At 46.4% G+C, this 8,244-nt stretch overlaps 1 protein-coding gene across 1 annotated transcript in view; it reads left to right on the forward strand.

Moving 5' to 3' along the window:
- Positions 1 to 8,244, forward strand: part of EXOC4 (exocyst complex component 4) — a 390,906-nt gene that overhangs the window by 381,571 nt on the left and 1,091 nt on the right. The gene's annotated exons all lie outside the window — the stretch shown is intronic.

Raw genomic sequence — 8,244 nt, forward strand, 5'->3', positions numbered from 1 at the left:
CCTCGCCCTGTCCCTGGGCACTGCTGAGCACAGTCTGGCTCCATCCTCCTGCACCCACCCTGAGACACTTGGAGGCATTAAGAAGGTCTCCCCTCAGCCTTCTTCTCTCCAGGCTGAACAGCCCCAGCTCTCCCAGCCTTTCCTCATCAGGGAGATGCTCCAACCCCTCAGTCACCTTTGTTGCCCTCCCCTGGACTCTGTCCAGCAGTTCCATGTCTCTCTTGAACTGGGGAGCCCAGAACTGGTCCCAGTTCTCCAGATGGGGCCTCACCAGGGCAGAGCAGAGGGGGGCAATGACCTCTCTCCACCTCCTGGCCACACTCTTCCTCATGCACCCCAGGATCCCATGGGCCTCCTTGGCATCAAGGGATGAAAAGGAGGAAAGAGAGAAGGAGAGATCTTATGGAGGAGCATTCCTTTCCCTTCTGCACATCCCTTCCCTTTTCCTTTGCTAATTAGCTCCACATTTCATGGGTATTTTCTCACCTGTGTTTTACCATCCAAGTGCTGCAGTGACACAGAACTGCACGGAGCACCCAGAGGTGCTGCTGGAGTTTGCTTTTAGTGTTCCAGAACTAACCATTAAAGCCAATCTCTTTAGTCTGTAGAGAAGGCAATGCTGGGTGAGCTGATTTTATGTACTGTTCCACGCTCCGTGGGCTTTAAGTTTTAAAAAGGAAAGTAATTGGATTTTATCATTTGCTTCTCTTTAATTAGAAGGCTGTACTTAAACCCTTTTGAATAAATGAATAAACCTATTTTTCTTGCCTGGCTCTGTGCCCTGCTCACAGTTCCCAGTCCCAAAAGCAGGTTTGATACCCAGGAAGGTGTGAGGGCTTCTCATCTCTGATACTCTTTTCTAACTTGGACAAATGACTTAATTTTTCTCTCAGTTCTTCCAGCTGTAAAAAAAAACCCAACCATGGATTGATTGGAAGGGACATTAAAGATCATCAGGTTCCAACCCCAATGCCATGGGCAGGGACACCTCCCACCAGACCAGGCTGCACAAGCCTCATCCATCATGCCCTGCCCTCCAGGGATGGGGCTTCCACAACCTCCCTGGGCAACCTGTTCCAGTGCCTTCCTACCCTCATGGGGAAGAATTTCTTCCTGATGTCTCACCTAACTCTCCCCTCTCTCAGTTTTCATCCATTCCCCCTCATCCCATCCCTCCCTGCCCTTGTCCCAAGCCCCTCCCCAGCTTTCCTGGAGCCCCTTCAGGCACTGGAAGCTGCTCTAAGGTCTCCCTGGAGCCTTCTCTTCTCCAGGCTCAACACCCCAACTCTCCCAGCCTGGCTCCAGAGCAGAGCTGCTCCAGCCCTCCCAGCATCTCTGTGGCCTCCTCTGGACCCTTGGAGAAGTTCATCTACTCAGAGACAGTTCATCTACCCCCAGGCAGACATTAGAGGTCTCCATTTCTTGGCATGGTTTGTAAGAGGAGCTGAGGTTAACTAGCACAGTAAAAACATCTTGATGTGGACATCTAAAAAGCTTTATGAATTCCCCTAAAGCACTTTGGGTTCTTCTGAAGTCAGAGCATGGGCATTACTGTTGCTGTCCCCAGACTGCTCCAGGTTAATTAAAAATCAATAAAGAAATCCTGGGAAGAAATTCTTCCCTGTGAGGGTGGGGAGACCCTGGCCCAGGTTGCCCAGAGAAGCTGTGGCTGCCCCATCCCTGGCAGTGTTGAAGGGCAGGTTGGATGGGGCTTGGAGCAGCCTGGAATGGTAGGAAGAGTCCCCATCATGGCAGAGGGATTGGAACCTGATAATCTTGAAGGTCCTTTCCAAGACAAACCATTCTATGATTCTATGACCAGGATATTCCCTGTGGAACAGTGTCCTGAGGGTAATGATAGTTTCTGGTATGTTTTAGGGCTCTAACTGGACATAGAACTGGAAGGGTGCAGTTTAAGATGAGCAGCAGAGTGGAAATGGGATGGAGCAGGTACCTTCCATCACCAGGTTCTACTTGTTAGCACAAGCTCCCAAGCTGGCTCTGTGCTTGCAGACTCCTGCTTTAAAATGCTGATCACTGAGGCCTGTGTGCAAACATCATCCATGGCTTCACGAGGTGCAGAAATGACAGTAATTGCTGGGGTTTGTGGATTTTCCTTTGCTTGCTATTTCAAGCTTTCAGTGCTTGCTGTGCAAAGCCCTTCCTGCTGGAGCTCATCTCTCCTCCCTGTCACCACCAACTCCATCCTCATCTCTTGCCCTTTCCCACCTCCAATGTCTCATGCTCCTTAGACAGAAAAGCCCCACGGACTTTTCTTCTCCCTCAAGCTAGTCTTGAAAATCCATTTCTTCTGCATTACATGAAGTTCCTTCATTTCTTGCTGTATCTTCCATTTTTTTTGGCAGTCACTCACTCACCTTCTCCAGGTATCTAAATGCAATGGTTGCACCAAGATCTACATGCATCAAAGTTGAGACACTTTATAATCACAGCTTTGGTCTTGTCTTCTCTTCACTTCCATGCTCATTGTTCTGTCTTGTGGCTTTATAATCACAGCTTTGGTCTTGTCTTCACTTCCATGCTCATTGTTCTGTCTTGTGGGTTTTGTCTAGACTGAGTCCCTAAGTGCTTCATACTTCACCTTTTCTACTTTTTCCAAGATTTTTGGGTGCTATAGAAGTGACTCCTTATTCCCCAAAAAAGAGAGGGAGATAAAATACAGGATTTTTTGGGTCCCTTTGGCTAAGTCAGTGCCCAGATCTGAGTTCTTGCTTTCTGTATCTGGTTCTGTCTGCACTGTGACAAACTAGGCACCCAGGTATATAATGAAGGAAGGATTAAAGTAAGATCCCTTCTTCTGGAACATCCCACTTCTCCTCTGAAGCTCCTTCTCTTAAGAAAGGATCAAGTTATTCTCAGGGAAATCAGAATTTAATTTTGAAGTCACCTGGCCATCTTTGGAAAAACTTGTGTGTGTGCAGGCCTTGGGTTATAGGTTAACATTAGCATTTAAATGGAGAATGGTCTTAATAACCCTCAGAGGAGCTTGTCTCATTTGTTTGCCTTTCCAGAGATATTTTTTTTTTCTAAAGGAGTAAAACCTCTTCACTTTGTTACTCTTTGTCCAAGAAAAGAGTTCAAGTGACCATCCTTTTTCATGCCTGGGTACTCAAAATACATCTATATCAAAGGGATTCATTGCTGGCAACTCGAGGCTTTGTTTTAAAACTGCTATTTAAGAAACAAAACCAACTGGTTTGGGTGTTAATTGGCTTCTTCAGTTTTGGTTTGTCCTTGGGATGTTTCTTTCTTTCAGCTGGGAATCATTTCCACCACTGATATTTATCCTTCCCTATCTGGTCTGAGTACAAAGATGTTCTTTCAAGGATGGGAGATCTTCCTGGGTCAATTCCAGGTTGCTCAAGTCAGCAGACAGAGCACAGTTATATTTGGGCTTTGGATGAGGGATTATTTGCTCTGAGTTATGTGTGTGTCCTAAAAACAAATAAACACCAACCATCCAAGGAAGCATCCAAACAAAAACATTGCCCCTCGTGTCACCCAGGTCACTTTGTTCCCATCAGTCTCACTCTTGACTTCATACTCAGATGAGTAGAGATGTGTGTGGTGAGTTTTGATTTGTTCTCACCTCAGTTTTCTCCCTGGGAGGATCTTTGTGCCCAGGCTGATGATCTGTGTGGGGTAAATCAACTTACAAGTGCTTAACCCTGCTCACTGAAGGCTTGGGAAGCCAAATTTGCTTTTTGGTTAGGGATGCTAATCCACTATGATTATTTATTCACCTATTTTTCAGGGGGTAGAATCAGATTTGATAACTATTAATTCTTCTCCCTGGTCTTAAACCTCAGCCTCAAAAAGACAAAGCAGTTTGCCAGCATTTCAGTGACTAGAGATTCCCCTCCCCTCTCAGCCATTTATTTCCCCCATCCCTTAGTAACTTGCTTTTCCCAACCTCCTCTTGATAATCAAAGGAGCATTTATAATGGCAGGGACAAATGCACTTCTGAAAGGAAAATGAAGAGCCTAAATAAAAAAAAAATAAATCACTGAACATGAGGCTCATCCCACTCACTCTTTCATATTTCATTATTTGATAACATCAGAAAGATGAGTCCATCACAGCTGCTTGGGCAAAGGCAAACAGGAGTGTGTGGCTGATCAATATTTATTAATACTTTCAAAGACAGGGGAGGCAAAGTTGAGCAGACTTGGTAATGGAGTGAATAATTTCTCATGCAAATAGGGTTTGGCCAAAGGCAATGCCATGCCAAAGAGGCAGGGTTTTTAATTGCACCCAATTAAAAATGCATACCTTGCTCACTCCTACTGCCTGGCTGGCTCTCTTCTTTTAGTTTGTAGGGAATTTTTAATTAAAAAAACAATCTGATCCTGAAAAGGGTGACAGATGAGTCCTGTGTTTATTAGGTGCAGGATTCTTCAGGAATCCAAGATTTGGGCCAGGCTAAAAAAAGAAGGTGACAGGAAGGACATGGGCTGAACTCACCCCAGGGATCAGTCTGGGCTGCAGTTTCAGTTCTTGCTCCTTCTTTTAAGGTGTTTTGTCAGGGAAGGCCCCAAGTCCTACACTTTGGAGCAAAGACTTTGCCACCTCTCAGAGAGATCACCCCAGCCAAGTGATCCTCTCTGTTACTTTGTTGAAAACCCAGCCACGGCTGGGAAAGGTAAAAATCTCATTCCACATCTGCTCAGCATAAATTCCCTGAAGGGGATAAATGTTTCCTACATCTTTGTGTTTACCTTGGCAACCTCACTATTTTCTTTCTACACACTGTGATTATAACTGTATTTGAGATATTGCCAATAGTCTCCAAGTTAACTTTAGATTAGATTTCTCTGTTTAGAAGCATCTTGAGAAATACCCAAATCTTCTAAAACATGAAGGGAAACAGGAGCTTCTGGGCACGCAGTGAATCACACATGGAGGTGCTGGGAAGATGCTACAGAGCCCACTGGGCAGCTGCTGCCATTCCAAGTTGGGATCTTAGTTTCTCCAAGGTCTCAGATACATAGGAAGTTCCACCTCAACATGAGGAAAAACTTCTCTCCTGTGAGGGTGACAGAGCCCTGGGACAAGCTGCCCAGGGAGGTTGTGGAGTCTCCTTCTCTGGAGACTTTCAAGACCCACCTGGATATGTTTCTGTGTGACCTTCCCTAGATTCTGTGGTAGCCCTGCTCTGGCAGGAGGGATGGACTTGATGATCTCCAGAGGTCCCTTCCAACCCCAACCATTGTATGATTCTGTGATTCTATGAACTATTTGATTGTGCCAAGTTCAAGCACAGAAGTTACAGGACTAAATATAGCTAAAGAAAGGAGCTAAAATTCCAACTCAGGAAACCCATCCTGAAATGTGTCAGTTTCTGCCAGTGATTAGATGCCCCTTAACTGCTGAAGCTGAAGAATGAGCCATCTTTTTCTGTCTGGGAGAGGGTTTGCAGCAGTGCCACTGTCATCAAGGAGGATGAGTCTGAGCCTCTAGTGTGCCTCTGTCACCTGCCACTGCGTTGCCACTCGTGGAACTGCCTGAGATCTGCTCTTTTTGTTTGTTATGTGCCTACCTGGAAGAGGAGCCAGGGTTTAAAGGACACCAATCAGTGTGGCAGGAGGTGGACTGGACACACAGGACTTAACCAGGATGTGCTCCTGAGCCAAGTCTTGCTTTTCCCTGCTGAGAGATTCTCAGGGAGTTTTCCATGTCTCAGGAAAGTGCTGGGGCTTTGTCACTGCAGCTAAATTGCTAAAGCTGTTCTCACCTCAGTTTTCTCCCTGCTGAGCTCTGGGAGGATCCTGGGAGGATCTTTGTGCCCAGGCTGATGATCTGTGTGGGGTAAATCAACTTACAAGTGCTTAACCCTGCTCACTGAAGGCTTGGGAAGCCAAATTTGCTTTTTGGTTAGGGATGCTAATCCACTATGATTACTTATTCACCTATTTTTCAGGGGGTAGAATCAGATTTGATAACTATTAATTCTTCTCCCTGGTCTTAAACCTTAGCCTCAAAAAAGACAAAGCAGTTTGCCAGCATTTCAGTGACTAGAGATTTCCCTCCCCTCTCAGCCATTTATTTCCCCCATCCCTCAGTAACTTGCTTTTCCCAACCTCCTCTTGATAATCAAAGGAGCATTTATAATGGCAGGGACAAATGCACTATGTGTCTGCCAAGGTTTAAAGGACACCAATCAGTGTGGCAGGAGGTGGATTGGACACACAGGACTTAACCAGGATGTGCTCCTGAGCCAAGTCTTGCTTTTCCCTGCTGAGAGGGTTCTCAGGGAGTTTTCCATGTCTCAGGAAAGTGCTGGGGCTTTGTCACTGCAGCTAAACTGCTAAAGCTGTTCCAGTGATTGGAGGTGAGGTTTGGTTCAGTCTCAACCTCCCTGAATCCAGTATCACTTACCTTGGTGCAGCATTTTAACCACAGGAGCAAATTTTCAGGTCAGGGGAGCAGGTGATATCTGGATATCTCTGTCTGATGATGTCTCTGTCAGGGGACAGAGGAGATAAAAGGCCAGGAGCAGAGGTGGCACCTGAGACACTCCACACACAAGGTGTGGCTTTGCTGGTTCCAGTCACTGCTGCAGTGATTTGCAGTCTGGTGAGATGCTGGATGCTCTGCAGAGGAACAGCTCAGCCAGACCTGAGAGACAGGTCTGCCTGCAAAGAAAAGAACAAGAGAAATTGAATATGCAGCTTTGCCATGTTTGCCCTGATTGCTATTTTAATGCATTCAAAGAGAGAAAGGGAGGGAGGTGATAACTTTTCTTGGGTCTTAAATAATTGATTCCACCAGGATTTAAGGATTAGACTGCAGTCTGCCCTTGGCCTCCTGCAGAAGCAAGGACGAGTCATGCAGGGATCTCTTCAGCTTCTCTGGCCCATTTCTGCTTCCCTTCAGCCAAAGAAGTGTTGGGCATTTGGCTGAACCAAGTCCTTGCTGCCATGGGATGCAGGCAGACAGACAGGGATCTTTGCACTTCTCCTGCCCTGAGCTTTTCAGATCCTTGGTTCTTTACAAGAGTCTACAACAAGCTCTGCAGTTAACCAGTTCCTCTAGAAGGGGTGCTTTCCATCCATGCACCACTTTTGTGTTGGTTTGGATTCCCCAAACAGACCTAAACCCACAGCCAAGGTTCATCACTTGATGGAGCATGTGAGAACCTTCCCTTATCCCTGACCTGGAAGAGTTTGCCCAGGATTGGGATCCCCTGTGCCTAAAGAAGCTTTGTAAAGCTTTACACTTCATATATACATATATATATATATATATACACATTTTCAGCTCCCTCTCAACAGGATGTTTTGTCTTGGTGATATCTAGACCACAGACCCCTGACCTTACCCCTTGGTGCAGGTGGGGAAACTGGGGCACAGTGAGTTGGAAAGGCCAGGCCAGAAATGCACACATGTCCTATATAAAAGGGCACAATAGTCCTGATTCCCCTCCTGCTGCATGACCTGTAGGCAATGCTTTCCAGGAGTCACACACTCTTCTCCAGGTTTCAAACCTGCATCAGTTTGTGCTATAAAGGACAGGGGGGGAAAGAAAAGTCCTCCAAGGACCCCAACAGCTCTCACTACTTTTACCTCTTCCCCCTGGGCTGTGGAGTCAGGGCAAATAATCCACTCCCACGTCCATTCCCAGCCCTTTTTCTCTGCAGTGGTTGGGTTGGCAGCTGTCAGGATTGTCCCATTGCTTCCCTGGCCTGTGACACATTTTCCATTCCAGTAAGTACTTGCTGAAATTCCTTTCCTTGGAAATCCAGTCTTTCTCTAATGCCACTTTACATGAACACAAACCAGCCTGCACTGCAGCCTCTATGTTATGCTTTCTCTTCAGATGATCTTTTACTTATTAAAAGAGGCACCTCAGCTCCTGGCTCAAGTTTTATTTTCCATCATGTAATGTTTTCTCCCTCAAACTGTGTGTGTCTTGGTAGCATCAGAGATCCATGGAGTTTTGAGCTTGAAGCTTTTCCCATGCTGCATATCAGCATCTCTCTGCAAGAGGGCTTCATTAGGGATAACAAAACTCCACTTCCCCTACCCCTGTGATTCCTCTCCTATCCAGAAGTCTCCAGTCCTTGCAGGCTGAGTGACCAGACAGACACCAAGCAGTGACATCCTAGCTGCCTGTAACTACCAGGAAAGAGGAGCCCTCAGTTCCTCACAGTTTGTGTTTTGGCTGAGTGTGGGGAGCAGATTGGTGAGATTTGCTCCCCCGTGCATCTACGTGCCCCCTTG

The sequence above is a fragment of the Chaetura pelagica genome, unplaced genomic scaffold (assembly GCF_000747805.2).
Source record: "Chaetura pelagica isolate M959 unplaced genomic scaffold, ChaPel_1.0 scaffold224, whole genome shotgun sequence".
NCBI classification, from domain to species: domain Eukaryota; kingdom Metazoa; phylum Chordata; class Aves; order Apodiformes; family Apodidae; genus Chaetura; species Chaetura pelagica.